The sequence below is a fragment of the Dioscorea cayenensis genome, chromosome 7, assembly GCF_009730915.1.
Source record: "Dioscorea cayenensis subsp. rotundata cultivar TDr96_F1 chromosome 7, TDr96_F1_v2_PseudoChromosome.rev07_lg8_w22 25.fasta, whole genome shotgun sequence".
In the NCBI taxonomy this organism is placed as follows: Eukaryota; Viridiplantae; Streptophyta; class Magnoliopsida; order Dioscoreales; family Dioscoreaceae; genus Dioscorea; species Dioscorea cayenensis.
The window spans coordinates 11,820,289-11,839,274 of record NC_052477.1 but is presented as its reverse complement, the minus strand read 5'-3'; the positions used below and the strand labels follow the sequence as shown (position 1 = coordinate 11,839,274).

At 41.6% G+C, this 18,986-nt stretch overlaps 1 non-coding gene across 1 annotated transcript; it reads right to left on the bottom strand.

Moving 5' to 3' along the window:
* Window positions 1–16,187: 16,187 nt before the first annotated feature.
* On the bottom strand, window positions 16,188–16,294 carry LOC120266177. Its single transcript, XR_005538020.1, has one exon. It is a non-coding gene; the product is annotated as a small nucleolar RNA R71 (small nucleolar RNA).
* Between the last annotated feature and the right edge of the window lie 2,692 nt (window positions 16,295–18,986).

The window sequence follows — 18,986 nt, the reverse complement described above, 5'->3', positions numbered from 1 at the left end:
ACCCTAGTGTCACTCTAGGGGAAATGTTCATACAATCAAGCATTTAAGGTTGGAACTCACAATAAATATCAATTAATTGAAAGCATAATAAAGAGATTCAATTAAATGAATACATCCTAGGGTTCATAAATACCCAAGTACCCACTAGGCGTTTAGCTCTCCATGGAGCTAAATACAATCAAAGAAATAGAATGTAAAAGCAATGAATCCATAGAAAAACTGATAAGTGCTTGAGTGAACATGTTTTTATGCATGTTTTACATACATTGAGCATCATATTTTATACGGTTTATGTCTCATTTCGTGTATTGGGTGTTCTTTTATGCATATAGGTTGTGAAGGCATTGGGATTTCAAAAGGGAGCGAAGATAGGCTATTATGGCATAATATTGGGAGTTCTTGTACAAATCAAGTTGGAAGACACAAGAGGAGTTCGTGTATGAGGAGATGTGTGCCAACTTCCAAAGTTTTTGCAAGCCAAGTTATTAATGGAAGGGCACAAAGGCAGCCATGTCTCCACATTCCTCCTCTTTGTAAAGATTTCAAGACCTCTCAAGACGCATTGATGAAGGAAATGCCGTATAGCCTACCATATGATCGTGTGCCCGATCGTGTGGCCTTAAGAGGAGAATGTTTATCATTGTGTAGCAGAATTACTGTTCACGCGCCCGCGCGGAAATTCCGCTCGACCGCGTGGAAATTCCTGCAGCCCACGCGGGCGCATGGAAAATCCACGCGGGCGCGTGGGGGCACGTGACAGACGCGTTGTGAGGCTATAAATACACCTTTTGGCCGATTCTAAAGGGACTTTTTGCGGAGCTTTGAGCATAGACATTGAGAGAGAGACAGCTAGGGTTTGAGGAGAAGGTCTTCGCCCGATTGATAGGGAGTTCTTCACCAACTTTGATAGATTCCTTCGACGTCATAGCATTTTTTGGGGAGCCATTGGCAACCTAGCTCGGAGAGGAATCCTTCAAGACGTAGAACTACCAATCAAGGCCAATCCGAGCGAATTCGAGGGGGTTTTTCTCTATGGGTTTTATTGCTTTTTCATTGTATTCATTATTGTTTTTGTAACTAGGCCCATGGAGGGCTAAACCCTAGTAGGTATTTGGCCATGTGAACCCCTAAGATTTATATTTTTTTGGATTGATTCTCTTAATGTTTCTAGTTAATCCCGAGTTGTCTTGAGTTTTTAATCTTGTGATTCAATTGCTTGCTAGTGTTGTTAATCCTTGTGGTTGATTTACATTGCATGATTTAATACTTTAATGTGTGAGGTCTCCATTAGAGTTAGATTTCCAAGATTAAAAGAGGGTTGAGAGGGTGAGCCTTGAGATGGAGGAATGTCCCCTTTCCCTTTCGATTGAGTGTTTCCCTATCTCCGTATTCCATATTCTCTTTGCAACCATATTTGGTGTGAGGCGTGAGATTGCTCGATTTCTCCGCCCGGGACCTTGTAGGGGGTTAGGATCCTTCGCCGGGAATTAGGGTTGGATCTACATTTAGGAATCGGTTTCACTCTTAGGTTTCCTTAGAGCATATTGCGGTCATATGGGGTGTGAAGTGTTGAGATTGGTCGATTTCTCCACGGGACCTTGTAGGGGACTAGTGCCTTTTGCTTGGAGACAAGGATTGGTTATCGTTGGACTACCTCGACTCATTAGACTCGATTCTAGAGCATTTAGTGAATCTTGAGCTTTAAAGAAGATCTTAGGGGGATCATTGCCCGAATACCTCATCCTTAGTGATTGAGACTCTTCTACTTTATTTCTTGCATACTTGTTTTGCTTTGCTTGCAATTAGTTCACTCCATTATATTAACTGATTCTGACTAGATAATTGAGAAGTGGTTATTACTAGTACTTCCGTTCCCTGTGGATTCGACTACCCGACTCACCGGGTAATTATTACTTCGACACCCGTACACTTGCGGTTTACGCACGCATATTCGGACGTGTCAAAAACCCTCTCGATGGTCGTGTCGATGGTCTTGTGAAGAGCCCTCCACTCGTCGCAAGGGATCCTTTGTCCGGCCTGGGATACACCTCACCGGATCGGTGCTGACAAAAGCCATCCCAATAACCTTCTTCCAAACAACGTGTGATGTCGGAGCTATAGAACCTCTCGAAAACCCTAGCTAATACCCTCAAAACCCTAGCCAAAGCCCTCTCTCAAGTTGGTGAAAAGATGGAGAAAAGAATGCTGAAATCAGGGCTGAATCGGCTTTAAATAGGGCTGGAATCGGGCGACTACATGGGCCTGTGGATTTTACACATGCCCATGTGGAATTTCCACACTGGCGTGTATAATTTCCACACGCTCGTGTGGATTCTCTGAATTTCTGTTTTCTTGGCCGGCTGTAAACAGTGATTGCTACTGTGATTACTATGGTACTCTGCCAAAAATACTCCCGAATCCACTTTTCATCGAGGTACCATAAACGGGCACACGTTTATGCCGTGGATCGGTTTGCTTCTTCAATGACGGATAAGTTGATGCAGATCTTGTTCTATATGCATAAGTCGGAATGCTTGAGTGTGACTGCCCTTGTACTCCTCCAAATGGTTGTGCTAACTCAAATACGGGGAGGTTGGCACACACTCTAGCATCTCGTACCCGACTCATATCTTCGCGTTTGAACTTTAGCAAGATTTCCTCCAAAATCGGTGCATTGTGATCCACATTGGCTTCTTTCCTTCATAATTGGTTTCACAACACAACCTGCATAAAAGTAACATAAAAATACACATATTAGTGTAAAAACCCAAGAAAAGTAATGCTCAACATAAGGAAAGAACGCTTCGCCTTCATATCGTACAAGCACTTATCACTTCGCTACTTTTTGACTCACCATCTCCACCATCTCCAATCTAGCTTTGTCTAACTCTCGTGGTGTGTCACTCACTCACAAGGGTTACCAATAAGAACTCTTAACCCTAGTGTCACTCTAAGGGAGTATTCATTCAATCAAACATTCAAGATTGGAACTTAAGTAAAGCATCAATTAATAAAAGCATAATAAAAGATTTAATGAAACAAATACATCCTATGGTTCACAAACCCAAGTACCCAATAGGAGGTTTAGCTCTCCATGGAGCTAGTTACAAGCAACAATGAAATCGAATGTAAAAGCAATAAATCCATGAAAAACTCCCTCAATAGTTGCGACGATGGTCTTGTGGAGAAGCCTTGGCACTTCCAAAGGTCCATTTGTCCGGCCTAGGATACACCTCGCCAAATCAGTGCCGACGAAAGCTCTCCCACTAACCTTCCTCCAAATGGAGTGTGATGGTGAAGCCATAGAACCTCTCCAAATCCCTTGCCACCTCTCCAAACCCTAGCCGTTGCCCTCTTTCAAGTTGGAGGAAAAATGGATAAAGATCTTCTGAAATTGGGGCTGAACTCGGCCTTAAATATTGTTGGAATTGGGTATCCACACGCCCATGTGGATTCTCCACACTAGTCTATGGAAATTCCACATGGACGTGGATAATGTCCACACGCCCGTGTGGATTCTCTAAACTTCACTTTTTTGGCCAGTTGTAAATAGAACCTGTTACAGTAGCGACCTGAAACACTGCCGAATCCATGTTCTCATTGAGGTAACATAAACGAGCACATGTTTACGTCGTAGATCACCTTGCTTCTTCAATACACGGCTTCATTGGTGAAGATCTTACTATCAATGTACAAGCCGGGATACTCGAATGTGACTGCCTTTGTGTCCTCCAAATCATTGTTCTAACTTGAATACAAGGAGGTTGGCACACATTCTTGCATCTTGAACCCGACTTATGATTTCGCGTTTAAACCTTCTCAAGATTTCCTCTGAATAGTACATTCACGACCTACATTGGTTTCTTTCTTTAACATTCAGCTTCACAACCCTATACTCATTAAAGTAACAAAAATGCATACATATTAGCACTAAAACCTGATAAAAGTAATGCTCATCATAAGGAAATAATACTTCACATTCTTATCACACAAGCACTTAACAGTACTTCATGGTACAGAGAGAGCCGATTCATCCGGGGTACATTCTAGCTGATTACATGCGCTACCAGAGCCAAACTGAGTCTAATGAGTCGAGGTAATCCAAGAATAACCGGTCCTTATCTCCAACCAACCCATACTAGTCCCCTACAAGGTCCTGGCAGAGAATCGCTTAACGCCAACACCTCACACGCCATATAACTGCTATAAGCTCTAGGGATACCTAAGAGTGAAATCGATTCCTAAAGATAGATCCAACCCTAATTCCCAGTAAAGGATCCCTAACCCCCTATAAGGCTGCGGTGGAGAAATCTCTCAATCTCATGCCTCATACCAAATATTGTTGTATAGAGTCTAGGGAATACGGAGATAGGAAACACTCAATCGGAACAGAAAGGGGACGCTCCACTATCTCATGACTCACCATCTCAACCCTCCTTAACCTTGAAGTTCTAACTCTATTGGAGACTTCTCACATCAAAGTAACAAATCAAATCATGCAATGTAGATCAATCACAAGGATCAATAACACATGCAAGCAATGAAATCACAAGGTTAAAACTCAAATCAACTCGGATTAACTGGAAACATAAATCAAATCAACACAAACGAATAGATCCTAGGGTTCACATACCCAAGTGCCTATTAGGGTTTAGCCCTCCATGGGGCATGTTACAAGACAATGATTAATACAATGAAAAGCGACAGAAATAATAGAGAAAACCCCCTTGAATTCGTGATGATAAACCTTAGTAGGAAGTTCAATGTCATGAAGGATTCCTCTCTGAAGCTAGTTTACCGGTGGCTAACCAAGTGCTATGATGTCGAAGGAAACTATCAAAGTTGGTGAAAAACACACTCCAAATTGGCAAAGGCCTCCTCTCCAAACCCTAGCCGTCTCACCCCATAAGAGCCGCACAAAAAATGAGAAAGAATAGGGCAAAACGGCTATTTATAGGCCTTAGACCGCGTCTGTCACGTGCCCCCACGCACCCATGTGGATTTTCCACGCACCCGCATGGGCTGCAGGAATTCCATGGGGGCGTGTGAACAATAATTTTGCTACATTACTACAGTAAAATTCTACAATGTTTTGCTACAGTACTTTGCTGTATTGATTTTCATAACCGTGATCCAAACATTCTTCTCTTGAGGCCACATAATCTGGCACATGATTACATGGTAGGCTATAAGACTTTTCTTCATCGATGCATTTTGAAAGATCTTGAAATCCTCACAAAGAGTAGGAATGTGAAGATGTAACTACCTTTGTGCCCTTCCAAACGGTGAATTGACTTGCATATCTATGGAAGTTGGCACTCATCTCCTTATTCACAAACTCCTCTTGTACTTTCATCCTTGATTTGCGCAAGAACTCTCAACATAGTGCGTTCATAGCCTATCTTTGCTTCCTTTTGCATTTTTAATGCATTCACAACCTATATGCATAAAAGAACACCCAATACACAATATGGGCCATAAACCACATATAAAATGATGCTCAATGCATGTAAAACACGTATAAAAGCATGTTTACTCAAGCACTTATCACTCACCTTCCCAACCTTCTTGCCGTCTATTTAAAGAGGTTTTAGGTTGTTTTCCGGCCGTATTCGATGTTTTGATTTTTATTTCATCATTAAGCTTCCATTTCTCTTTTCTTTATTCAATCTTCATTTCTTTCGGTCATTGTTGTCAATTTTGCATATATTTTATGTTTAAATTGTTTATGAATGTTATGAGAGTGGTTTAAGAAAGTTTTATGTTGCATTTTCAGTTAATGGAGGTTATAACCGTGCGGCTGTCATGCCCTGAAGATCCACACGGGCATGTGGATTCCTGGAAAATAAGTTTTTAAGTTAAATTTGACTATTTACTTTTACAATTTTTTTAGGAATGGTACCCTGATCGAAGAAAACAATAGGTAAGCATCCCCGTGAGCCTTCACCATAGTAATTAGAGTTTATGATCCAAGTATACAAATTTCGGTTTGAGCAATTATCGAAGCTTAAGTTCTATCAGTCGTATTTCCCATATTTGACCTCACTTATGGAGATCCAGCTAGTCGATGGGATGGCAGACGAGGTGGAGGAGCTCCTCTCTGTGGGTAGTTTAAGACGATTACTGTCATTATGGATGATAAGTGCTTGCCTGTTAAGAATGCGAAGTGTTCTTTCCTTGCGATGAGCATTACTTTTAAAGCTGAGTATTAAGAAAATAAGCCAAAAGTAGATCATGAACGCACTATTTGGTGGAATCTTGGAAGGAACAAATGCGAAGACACAAGTGGGGCTCTAAGATACGTGAATATGTGCCAACCTCTATGTATTCAAGTCATTACAATGAGTTGGAGGGGCATAAAGGCATTCACATTTGTGTATCCCGACTAGTGCATTGATAGTAAGATCTTCACTAATGAGGACTTTAATTGAAGAAAAGTTGCGATCTACGGCATAAACATGTGCTTGTTTATGTTGCCTCAATAAAAATTATGGAATTGGGAGTGTTTTGGTGGAGTACCGTAGCAAGTACTATAGCAAATCAATGTAGCAATATAATATATCAGTTACTATTCATAGCAGGGCAAAAATCAGGTTTCCAGAGAATTCACATGGGCGTGTGGAAATTCCCCATGCCTGTGTGAAAATTCCACAAGCACGTGTGGAGAATCCATAGGGGGGGTGTGGATTTCCGATTCCAGCTCTATTTAAGCCACGATTCAGCCCGATTTTGAGAGAATCTTCCACCCTTCTCTCCAACTTTTTTCCATCTCTTGAGAGGCCGTCGACTACGGTTTTAAGAGGCTTTTGGCAAGTCTTTGGAGTGGTCCTACAGATTTGACACCGTGCTTCTCTTGGAAAAGGTTATTGGGGAAGTTTTCATCGACACTGATTTGGCAAGGTGTGTCCTAGGCCAGACAAGGGGACCTTTGGAGATAAAAAGGCTAACAACAAGACCATCGACATGAATATTGATGGTGTTTTCCTATGGATTACTTGTTTTTACTTTCGAATTCATTATTAATTATATCTTGCTCTATGGAGAGCTAAAGCCCCTAATGGGTACTTAGATTTGGTAAACCCTAGGATGTTATTGTTTCATTGACCTTTTATTATGCTTTCCTTAATTGATGTTTTTTAATTGAGTTCCAATCTTGAATGCTTGTTGAATGATTTCTCTCTTAGAGTGACACTAGGGTTGAGAGTCCATCTTGGTAGCCTTTGCGGATGAGTGACATACCATGAGGGTTATACAATGCTAGATTGTAGAGGGTTGAGAGGGTGAGTCGAGAGGTAGTGGAGCATCCCCTTTACCCTTCGGTGTGATTTATCCTACCTCCATTTCCTAGAGTTCTTTGCGGTCTTAATAGAGTGAAGTACTAAAGGATAAACTCCACTTGGGCTTAGTTGCACGTGCAACAGAGTGAAGCATTGAAGTGATTTTAGTATCTGGGGCTTAATTGTGACTAGGGGTCTTTTGCCTGGACTAAAGGGTTCGATCTATACATAGGAATAGGGTTTATCACTTGGAGTGATTTCTCCACCGGGACATAGTGTACAGTTAGTTACTGTTGACCTTAAGTTTGAGACCGTGTGCTTTAGGATTTCCATGACTCATTAAATACTATTTAGGAAGTATAATAGCAGGTCTTACACTTGAAACATTAGTTCTAGGGGGAGCATTGTCTGAGTACCCCACTTCTATCGATTGCCTTTCCTCTCACTTTCTTGTGTCTCTCATTCTTGTTTCTTTTATTTCTGTTTACATCATATCTTATCAACACAATCGTTATTTATTTTCACTTGGTTAAGTAGCAATTTTAGTATTTTTATTCCCTACTCCATGTGGATGATACCCCACTCGCTTTGGATTTATTACTTTAACAAACCCATGCACTTGCAAGTCACATGCAAGCGGCGTTGTCAAGTTTTGGGCGTCATTACTGTGGAATAGGTGTTTAGAGATACTTTGCACTTTGGTATCTTAGTCATTCATCATTCATTCTACTTCACATCTTCTTATTCTATCATAGTTCTGATTTGTTTTCTTTATTTTGGTGCAGCTCTAGGTTATCACCCAAGGGAACCCTTCGATATTAATTGAAGATGATCCTGAACTTGAACATACATTAGAAGGAAAGGTAAGGAACCTGTGGAAGAACCGTCGAATCTAGCTGAAGTGGAAGTTGAAGGATCTGATAACATGGTAGAATAGAATGAACAACAGAGAACACTTTTTGATTATGCCAGACCATCAGTATTGGGAACACAATCTAGCATTGTACGACCCCCAATTACAGCTCCGAATTTTGAGCTGAAGCCAGCATTCATCCAAGTGATACAGCAGTCGGCACAGTTCAATGGTTTGGCCAATGAGGACCCAAACAATCATATTGAAAACTTCTTAGAAGTTTGTGACATGCTGAAGATCAACGTTGTTATGGATGATGCTATAAGATTGAGAGCTTTTCCATTCTCTTTAAAAGGAAGAGCAAAGCAGTGGCTGCATTCTTTACCACGAGCATCCATTACGACATGGAATGAAATGGTCGAAGCCTTTCTTGTAAGGTAGTTTCCTCTGGGGAAATCGGCAAAGCTTCATAATGAGATATCATCATTTGTTCAGATAGAGCTCAAGTCCTTGTTTGAGACATGGGAGCGATTCAAGGACCTATTGCATATTGCAGAAGTGTCCGCAACACGGATTCCTCGAGTGGATGATCATTCAGAGTTTTTACAACGGGTTGAATCCATGTACAAGACAGCTTCTAGATGCCGCAACGAGAGGTACAATGGGGAACAAGACCCCTGAAGAAACCGACAGTTGGTAGAGGAAATGGCCATAAATAGCTACCAATTGAATGCAAGGGAAAAGAAGAAAGTGGCCGGAGTCCATGAAATTAATGCGGTTACATCCTTACCAGCCCAAGTAGAGGCATTGACCAAGAAATTGGATATATTGACTTCACGAGTTGTCATGGTTGTGGTGGTTCACATTTGCCGTTTGATTGGGCTATTTTGATTGCTACTTCAGCCCCGACTGAACAAGTAGACTTTGTGGGCAATTCAGGAAGGGTACAAGGTAATCCTTATAGCCACACCTACAACCAACGGTGGAGAAACCACCCCAATCTCTCATGGAGTAACCAAGGGCAGCAAAAGGCCATAACACCATTGGGTTTTTCACAACAACAAGCCCCAAACATGGAAAATAGAGTTTTAGGCTTGGAAACCCGGATGACCAACTTAGATAAAGCCTTGACTAGATTTGTGCAATCATCAGATACACGGTTTCAGTCGGTCGAGGCCACACTTCGCAACCACACCGCTTCATTGCACAATTTAGAAAATCAAGTGGGCCAAATTGCAAAGTCTCTATTGGAGAGACTACAAGGATGCTTACCGAGTAATACTAAGACTAATATGAGAGAACATGTGAAGGGGATCACTTTGAGAAGTGGTCATGAGGTTGAGGGTAAGCTTCCTAGTGAGAAGACAATTGTTGAAGCACCTGAGGTCGTGGAGGTTGAGGAGAGAGCTAATAAAGAGAAGAAGGTGGTACCCCTATCTTACAACCCAAGAATCCCTTACCCTTCAAGATTAAAGAACAACCAAAATGATGAGCAATACAAGAAGTTCTTAGGTCTATTCAAGCAATTGCACATCAACATTCCTTTTGTGGAGGCATTGTCTCAAATGCCTTGGTATGCAAAGTTCTTGAAAGAACGTTTGACCAACAAGAGGAAGTTGGAAAAGAATGCATCGGTGATCTTAGATGCCTCTTGTTCGCCAATATTGCAAAAGAATATGCCGAACAAGAAGAAAGACCCCAGAAGATTTGTGATTCCGTGCAACATTGGCAATTTGGCTGAAGAGATGGCATTGGCGGATTCGGGGGCTAGTATCAATGTCATGGCATACTCGTTCTTTCAGAAGCTAAGCTTGGTAGAGCCTAGGCCTACTCGGATGACATTGCAATTGGCGGACTGAACAATGAGACATCCGATAGGCATCATTGAAGATGTACTTATCAAGGTGGACAAGTACATATTTCTTGTAGACTTCATAGTGTTGGACATCGCTGAGGATGCGGATGTTTCTTTGATACTTGGGAGGCCATTATTGCGTACTTTCAAGGCACTTATCGACATGGACGGCGGGAATTGACACTGAGGGTTGGAGATGACAAGCTCACATACCGCCTCACCGAAGCTATGAGACATTCTCTCGACTTTGATGATAGTCTTTATTTTCTTGACACTACCGATGAACTAATTGATGAATATATGCAAGAAATGTTGAATCCGGACCTGTACACGGGGTTGCTAGACCAAAAAATGGAGAACGAAGAGGTGATGATGCTTGGTCTAGAGAAGAAGGTACCATCTACTCCGGGGATCGCGAAGAAGATGCTTCAGAAGATGAAACGAGTGAGGATACACCACAAGAAACACCCCAAGGCTATTGGGGAAGCATAAGAATGGAACAAAGGTGACGAACCATTAAGTGGTAAAAGCTCGAGAACTCCTCCTTTACCTTCAAAAGGTTATGTTTATCATGCTTCCAAGTCATGGGTAAGAGGAAAACCTTCATCTATGAACCCCCGTGAGGTAAGACAAGGTATGTTAAGCTAAGTGACGTTAAACAAGCACTTCTTGGGAGTCAACCCAAGTTTTTACCATTTTCTAGTGTTTAGTTTAGTGTTTTCATGAATAAGGCTTTAAGTGTTTGGTGTCTTGATTTTTATATACTTGTGCTATGATTTTCTTGTGGATTATTTGGTCTTATTATGTGCTTTATTGTTGTGGCAAAGAATCTTAGTCGTTTGAGCATGTTTTCTGTGTTTTCTTGGGTTAATGTGCATCTTAAAGCAGGCTCTGAGTGTATAGTTATGTTCAAAAATTTTTCTGCAGAGCTTGCAGGGTTTTCTAAGTACCTATAGAAAACACACTCCCATGTGGAATTTCCACACGGGCGTGCGTTTGTGTTCAGAGCTCATCCAGAGAGGGCACAGGGCATGGACTCATCCTTGTGAATAACCTTGTAATGGTCCACAGCCGTGCGGAATTTCTGCATGGGCGTGTGTTTCCCTGTAGAGACTTAGAGATTTTTCCCGAGAAGACGTAGGGCCGTGGACTCGCCCCTGTGGATGATCCTGTGCTATACACACGAGCGTGGGTAATTTCCACACGCCCGTGTGGATCTCTACAGAAGAGCTATCTTCCATCCTGAGAATTCACATGGGCGTGTGAATACCAGTGTGAGCTAGCCCTGTGAAGGTCCACGCCCGTGTGGAATTTCTTTACGGACGTGTGAAACACTTAGAGAGTTTTCTTGGTTGGATAAAGATGCCAGAGGGGCGTGCGTCTGCCCATGTGGGTCAGGCACACAAGCGTGGATAATTTTCACACACCCATGTGATTGCGTTTAGAAGCTTAGAGTGTTTTCCCGAGAGCACACAGGGGCGTGCGTCTACCCCTGTGGGTCTCTCCTATAAAGGCACAAGGCCCTGTGTAATTTTCACACGCACGTGTGAATGTACAGAAAAGCAATAGTCACGGATTTTCTTTAAAATTCTTTCGTTCTTCTTCATTCTCATCCTCCTAATCACTTAGAGAACACTTCTAATCCCTCTCCCGACCTCGCACCCTTGATTTAGGGAGATTTACTTGAGTTTTCCTGCTGAATTCAAAGTTTTTAACTTCATCCCATCAGTAAACATTAATTCTCTCTTTTCTTCACCATATTTGATTTTAATTGATTAAAATGGTGATGTTACTTCGTTTATACAATTAGAAGGGGTATTCATGTTTATAAAGGAATTAGAAGCGGTTTGATGATGTATTTTTGAGTTTTTAACCTGTGGCCATGCATTTTTCACGCCCCAAAGTTCCACACGAGCTTATGGAAATTCCACATGACTGTGTGGATTTCTGCTCTATTATTATGTGAACTTCTTTGATCGATTGTTCTTCAATTTTTATAGATATAGCACCTCGGTTGAAGAGGCAACCTGAGAAACGTTCGTGTGAGTCATCACCTGAACTCGAACATATGTAATTCATGATTCCCAAGCATTAGGCTCGATTTTAGAGATTGGCAAAGCTAAGGTTCGGACAGACACATTTTCCCGACATGGATGCAGTGAGAGAGGTTCAGGGGATATGTGACATGGTAGAGGAGATAGAGGAGATGCTTGTAGTAGGCGGATGGAGTCGGTTGCTAACCATACGGGATCCTGTGATCCGTATATTAACGCTCGAGATGTTATCATAATTTGCGTTCAACCGCTCTTATTCCAGCTTTGACAGCATAGACACTATACAGTTTAGAGCACTTGGATAGCATCACAGCATATTAGTCACCCAATTCTCGATTTAACTGAGACTTTATGATGCGGCATTCACGAATACAGATGACTACAAGCAGTAGCCTATGGATTACCCCAACACGTTGACACCACAGCGTGCATACAGAGTACTATGTGGATAGTAGCCCCTTGCGTATGTCCCGCAAGTGCACGGGTTTGTCGAAGTAATAAAATCCCTAGTGAGTAGGTATCATATCTACAGGGAGTAGGGAGTAAAAAATACATAAATTTTTTCTTAACTAAGTGAAATATGAATAGTGATTTTTGTGACAAGATGTAATGCAAACAATAGTAAAAGAGACAATAGAGAGCACAAGTAAAGGAGAGGTAAGGCAATCGATATAGATGGGGTACTCGGATATTTATCCGCCTAGGGCAATCGTTTCAAGTGCAAAAAGCCTCTATTATGCTTCCTAACTAATGCATTAATGAGTCGTAGAGATCCTTTAATACATGGTCCCAAATCTAAGGTCAACTATGCCTAACCCCATACATGTCCCGGAGGAGAAATTGAACAATCTCTCAACCTCGCACTCGTATAGAATTGCAATGAGTTTTAGGGATTCCAAGTGATAAATCCTCTTCCTATATGTAGACCTAACGCTTTGGGCCAGGCGGAAGGTCCCTAGCCACAATTAAGCCCTAGATGCTAAAATCATTTCAATGCTTCACTCCATTGCACTCGCAACTGAACTCCAGCGGAAGGTTATCCCTTAGCCCATTCACTCTACTATGACCGTAAAGAACTCGAGGAATTGGAGGTAGAATTAATCACACCGGAGGGGAAAGGGGACGCTACGCTACCACTCGACTCACTCTCTCAACCCTCTCCAATCTAGCTTTGTCTAACTCTCATAGTGTGTCACTCACTCACAAGGGTTACCAACAAGAACTCTCAACCCTAGTGTCACACTAAGGGAGTATTCATACAATCAATGCATTCAAGATTGGAACTCAATAAAAACATCAATTAATGAAAGCATAATAACAAGGTTCAATGAAACGAATACATCCTAGGGTTCATAATCCAAGTAACCACTAGGGGGTTTAGCTCTCCATAGAGCTAATTACAATCAATGAAATCGAATGTAAAAGCAATAAATCCATAGAAAACCCCCTCGATAGTCGTGACGATGGTCTTGTAGAGAGTCCTCTACTCGTCCAAAGGTCGCTTTGTCCGGCCTAGGACATACCTCAACGGTCGGTGATGATGAAAGCTCTCCCACTAACCTTCTTCCAAAAGGAGTGCGATATCAGAGCTATAGAACCTCTCCCAATCCCTAGTCAATATCTCTCTAAACCATAGCCGCAATCCTCTCTCAAGTTGGAGAAAAGATGGAGAAAAGATGGAGAAAAGAATACTGAAATCGGGGCTGAAATCGACTTTTTAAGGGCTAGAATCGGGAATCCAGACGCCCCTGTGAATATTCCATATGGCATGTGTGAAATTAACGCACGAGTGTGTGGAATTTCCATACGCTCGTGTGGCTTCTCTTGACAACTCCTTCTTCGGGCGGCTGTGAACAGTGCCCTGCTACAGTCCGGTCTGAAACACTCCCGAAACCATGCTTTCATCAAGGTAACATAAACGGGCACACGTTTATGTCGTAGATCATTTTGCTTCTTCAATGAACGGCCGTGTTGGTGGAGATCTTGTTACACATACACAAGCCGAAATACTTAGAGTCTGAATGCCTTTATGTCCCTCCAAATTATTATGCTAGCTTGAATACAAGGAGGTTGGCACACATTCTAGCATCTTGAACCCGACTTATGTCTTCACGTTTGAACCTTCCCAAGATTTCCTCCAAATGGTGTACTCACGATCTATATTGGATTCTTTCTCTAAGATTCGGCTTCACAACCCTATATGCATGAAAGTAACATACATATGCATGTATTAGTGTTAAAACCCGATAAAAGTAATGCTCATCATAAGAAAAGAACACTTCCCCTATCTAGAACTTCATGCGGCCATTATACAACCCGTATGGAGGTCGTATGAAGGCCATATGCAAGATTTATACACCCCCGCATGAAGCGAAAATCTAGGTTTTTAGTGGCATACGGCCCCCGTATGCTGTGAAGGGTATAAATCTAGATTTCTAGGGTAGAATGAGGGAATTTTTAGATAGATTTGGAGAGGGCTTCTTGGAGACTTCTTGGGAGACCTTTGGCGACCATGGGAAGAATAAGAAGGGCAAGGAAATGAGGAGATCATCCAAGGGTAAGGTCAAGGGCTCTCAAGGCAAGAAGACATCATCATTCAAAGTGGAAATCGACAACTATTTGAAGGAAGGAGATCCGCGGCTAGAGGAAGCGTCATTCGGCATTCGTTTGATGAGTAAAGCGTCATTGGCACATTTTCTACCTCCTCCTTCACAATTTCATCTAGGGAGTGTCATTTATGAGTTTGCTTTGTGTTTTACTTTACTTTGTTTCTTGTTGTCGATGATGATGACACTAGACCCCCAAGGCCACCTGATGTCGGTGAACCTTAGGGGGTTTTATCATGTATTTTGGATGATTGTTTGTCAATTCCATGCTAGGGTTATTTTTATATTTCATCCATTATTTTCATGTTAAGAGCTAAACTAAGGAGAAATTCGTGGTTCTTTTATGAATTATACATGTAAATATGACCTACTAGCATGTATTAGATCATGAATGGATTAGAAGGGGATACTTGTATCAACGCAGCGAGAAATTGGGTGTTGGTAGCCCTCCGTGTTTTAGGGGTAAACTTAGGATGAGTTTGTCCCTATTTTCAGATTTCATTGTTCTTAAGAAATCATAGGAATGTGGATTTGGAAGAAATTCCTATTGACATTCAGTATGGGATTAGGGTTCAACACGCTGAGAAATTGGGGTTGTTCTAATCTAGAAATCTCTCGGTCCAAATTACCCTTGCATCTTTTGTTCATCATCCATGTATCATGATAACCCCTTAAGGGGATCCACATTCATAGACCTTTGCATTTCATTGTTATTCTTGCTTGATCATTGCTTGTTCTCTCTAATTTGTTATTAAACTTGTATTTAATTTTAATTGCATCTAGTAGAGTAAATCCCTTCACTTAAGATGTTAGGCTAGATAATAAGCTGATAAGGAGTAATAGGAGATCCTTAGCCCCGTGGAATACGATCCTCGTGTCTTTACATGAGGTATTACTTGGCAATCCTGTACACTTGCGGGGAAGCAATCAAGTTTCTGGCTCCATTGCCGAGGAACTTTAAGGAATTTTTGGAAACTTTTAGGTTATTACTCTAGCCATTTCATTATTTACTCATTTTATCGTTTATTTTATTTTCTCTTGATCGTATCTTTTTGCCATCTTTCTTGGTTTTGTAATGTACTGTGCATGACACGTTCAAATCCATCAACTTTGATTACACCAGATATTGAAATTGAAATTGAGAAAAGAGAGTCTTCAATAATAGCCGAAGAGCGACGCACTTTGTCCAAATATGGAAGACCTCAATTCATGGGTGATGAGTTTAGTGTTCGAGCACTGTCCGTGGCGTCCAATAATTTTGAAATTAAAGCATGTACAATCGGCGTGGTCCAAAACTTCGTTCAATTTAATGGTCTTGCAAATGAGGATGCACATGATCACCTTTCCCGGTTCCTTCAAATTTGCTCTACATTCAAGATAAATGGGGTGTCGGATGATGCTATCCGATTGAGGCTATTTCCATTCAGCTTAAGAGATGGGGCATATCATTGGCTTACATCTCTATCTCCAGGGTCAATAAAAACATGGATGGATATGGTTGAGAAATTCCATGGGAGGTATTTTCTGCCAAGCAAAGCGGCCAAATTGAGACAAGAAATTTCGGCATTTAAACAAGAGGAATCTGAGACATTGTTTGAAGCCTATGAAAGATTCATGGATCTCCTTAGAAGGTGCATCCATCATGGTTTTGCTTCATGGATGCGAGTACAGATCATCTACAATGGGTAGAACTATGCTACTCGCCAACTCATTGATGCCACAGCGAGTGGATCCCTTAGCAACAAGTACCCTGATGAGGTTGAGCAATTACTGGAGTCTATGGAAAGCAGTGAATCACATTGGGGCTCAAGAGGATCTTCAGAAGAATGCTAGAATTTATGAAGTGAGTAGCAATGATGCCTTGTCCGCAAAAGTTGATGTGTTAACTGGAAAGCTTGATCTTCTTATGGGCAGTAGTTCGAGGTCAGAATCAATGTTGAGTTGTAGCACTTGCGGAGGTGGGCATGGTGCGGCCCAATTTCCTATTGCTAGCTCCTCTGTTGCTTCCATTGAGAATGTCTACTACATTAGGGGGCAACGAAAACAAGGAAACCCGTACAGCTTAACTTAAAATCCTGGATGGAAGAACCACCCAAATTTTCCATGGAACCAAGGTTAACAACAAAAAGGTGTACAACCCTAAGGATCTCAATTTTAACAACCGACTATTGAGAAGAAATTTACTACTGAAGAGTTTCTTGCCAAGTTCATGCTCAGTACTAATGCTAGATTTAATAGCATAACTAGTAGCATGGATGCATAATTTAGCAAGGTGAATGCTCAGCTCACTCAGCACGCCACACAGTTCAGTGAAATAGGTTATATTTTGAGAAACCTCCAAGCTTTTGTAAATTCACTTGAGCATCGAGTGGGGGAACTCACCAAGGTAGGAGCATTTGAAGGTCATTGCCCTTAGAAGCTGGAGGCATATTGACACAAGTGTCGAAGTTGACCCAAGTGTTAAGGAAAGTATTGTAATCCTTGAGGAAGACCCAAGATAGATGAGAAAAACATTGAAGAAAATAGTTAGGGAAGAAATTATAAGCCCCAACAATAAGGACCGTCAAAATCATCCAAGTACAAGCCTCCAACCCCTTATCTGGCTAGACTCAAACAAGACAAGGAAGATGTTTAATTCAGAAAATTCATCAACATTTTCAATCAACTCCACCAAATTATTCTGGTGGTTGAAGCATTGACCCAAATGCCTAAATATGCCAAGTTTTTAAAAGAGCTCCTTACAAACAAGAGGAAGTTGGAGGAAGAAGGCAGGGTTGCACTCACAGGGAATTGCTCGGCCATCTTAGAAAGGAAACTTCCACAAAAGTTGAAGGATGTAGGAAGTTTCATAATCCTGTGCATGCTTGAAGGTGGAGTCCGAAAAAATGCTCTAGCAGATTCAGGGGCTAGCATAAAAATCATGCCCTACAACATGTATTTGAAACTTGTCTTGGATGAGTTAAGGCCCACGACGATGACGTTACAACTAGAAAATAGATCAACAAGAAACCCTCGTTGGATTGTTGAAGATGTGATTGTCCGGGTGGACAAATTTGTCTTTCCTGTGGATTTTATCATCATGGACATCGATGAGGATGTAGATACACCATTGATTATTGGCCGACCATTCCTTAGCACCTCAGGTGCCCTAATTAATTTAGAAAGAGGGAAATTAATGTTGAGAGCTGGAGAAGAAGAAGTGGTGTACACTTTACCGGCTACCATGAAACACTCTTTAGATTATGATGACACACTTTTGACAAGGTCCCCTTGCGTATATCTCGCAAGCGCACGGGTTTGTGGAATTAATAATCCCTGGTGAGTGGGTATCGAATCCAAAGGGAGTAGGGAATAAAAACACTTAATCCGCTTCTTAGCTATGTGAAAGATCAATAGTGAATAGTGTGACAATGATTCAATTCTCAAAAGTAAAATCAACAAGTAAGAGAGTACGAGTAAAGGAGAAGATAAGACAATCGATAAAGATGGGGTACTCGGATAATGCTCCGCCTAGGACGATCGCTTCAAGTGCAAGAACCCTCTATTATGCTTCCTAAATAATGCAATAGTGAGTCGTGGAAATCCTTCATTACATAGTCCCAAATCTAAGGTCAACTATGACTAACTCTATACATGTCCCGGAGGAGAGATTAGATAACCTCTCAACCTCGCACTCGCATAGAGATGCAATGAGCTCTAGGGATTCCAAGTGATAAATCTCTTCCTAATTACAGACCTAACCTTTTGGTCCAGGTGGAAGGTCCCTAAACACGATTAAGCCCTAGATACTAAGATCACCTCAACGCTTCACTCCGTTGCACGTGCAACTAAGCCCCAGCGGAAGTTCATCCTTTAGACCATTCACTCTATTATGGCCGCAAAGAACTCGAGGAACGGAGGTAGAATCTATCACATCGGAGGGGAAAGGGGACGTTCCTGTACCTCTCGACTCCCCCTCTCAACCCTCTCCAACCTAGCTTTGTCTAACGCTCATGGTGTCTCACTCACTCACAAGGTTACCAATGAGAACTCTCAACCCTAGTGTCACTCTAGGGGAAATGTTCATACAATCAAGCATTCAAGGTTGGAACTCACAATAAACATCAATTAATTGAAAGCATAATAAAGAGATTCAATGAAACAAATACATCCCAGGGTTCACAAATGCCCAAGTACCCACTAGGGGTTTAGCTCTCTATGGAGCTAAGTACAATCAAAGAAATAGAATGTAAAAGCAATGAATCCATAGAAAACCCCCTGGATGGTCGTGTCGATGGTCTTGTGAAAAATCCTCTACTCGTCGCAAGGGATCCATTGTCCGGCCTAGGATTGATAAGTGTC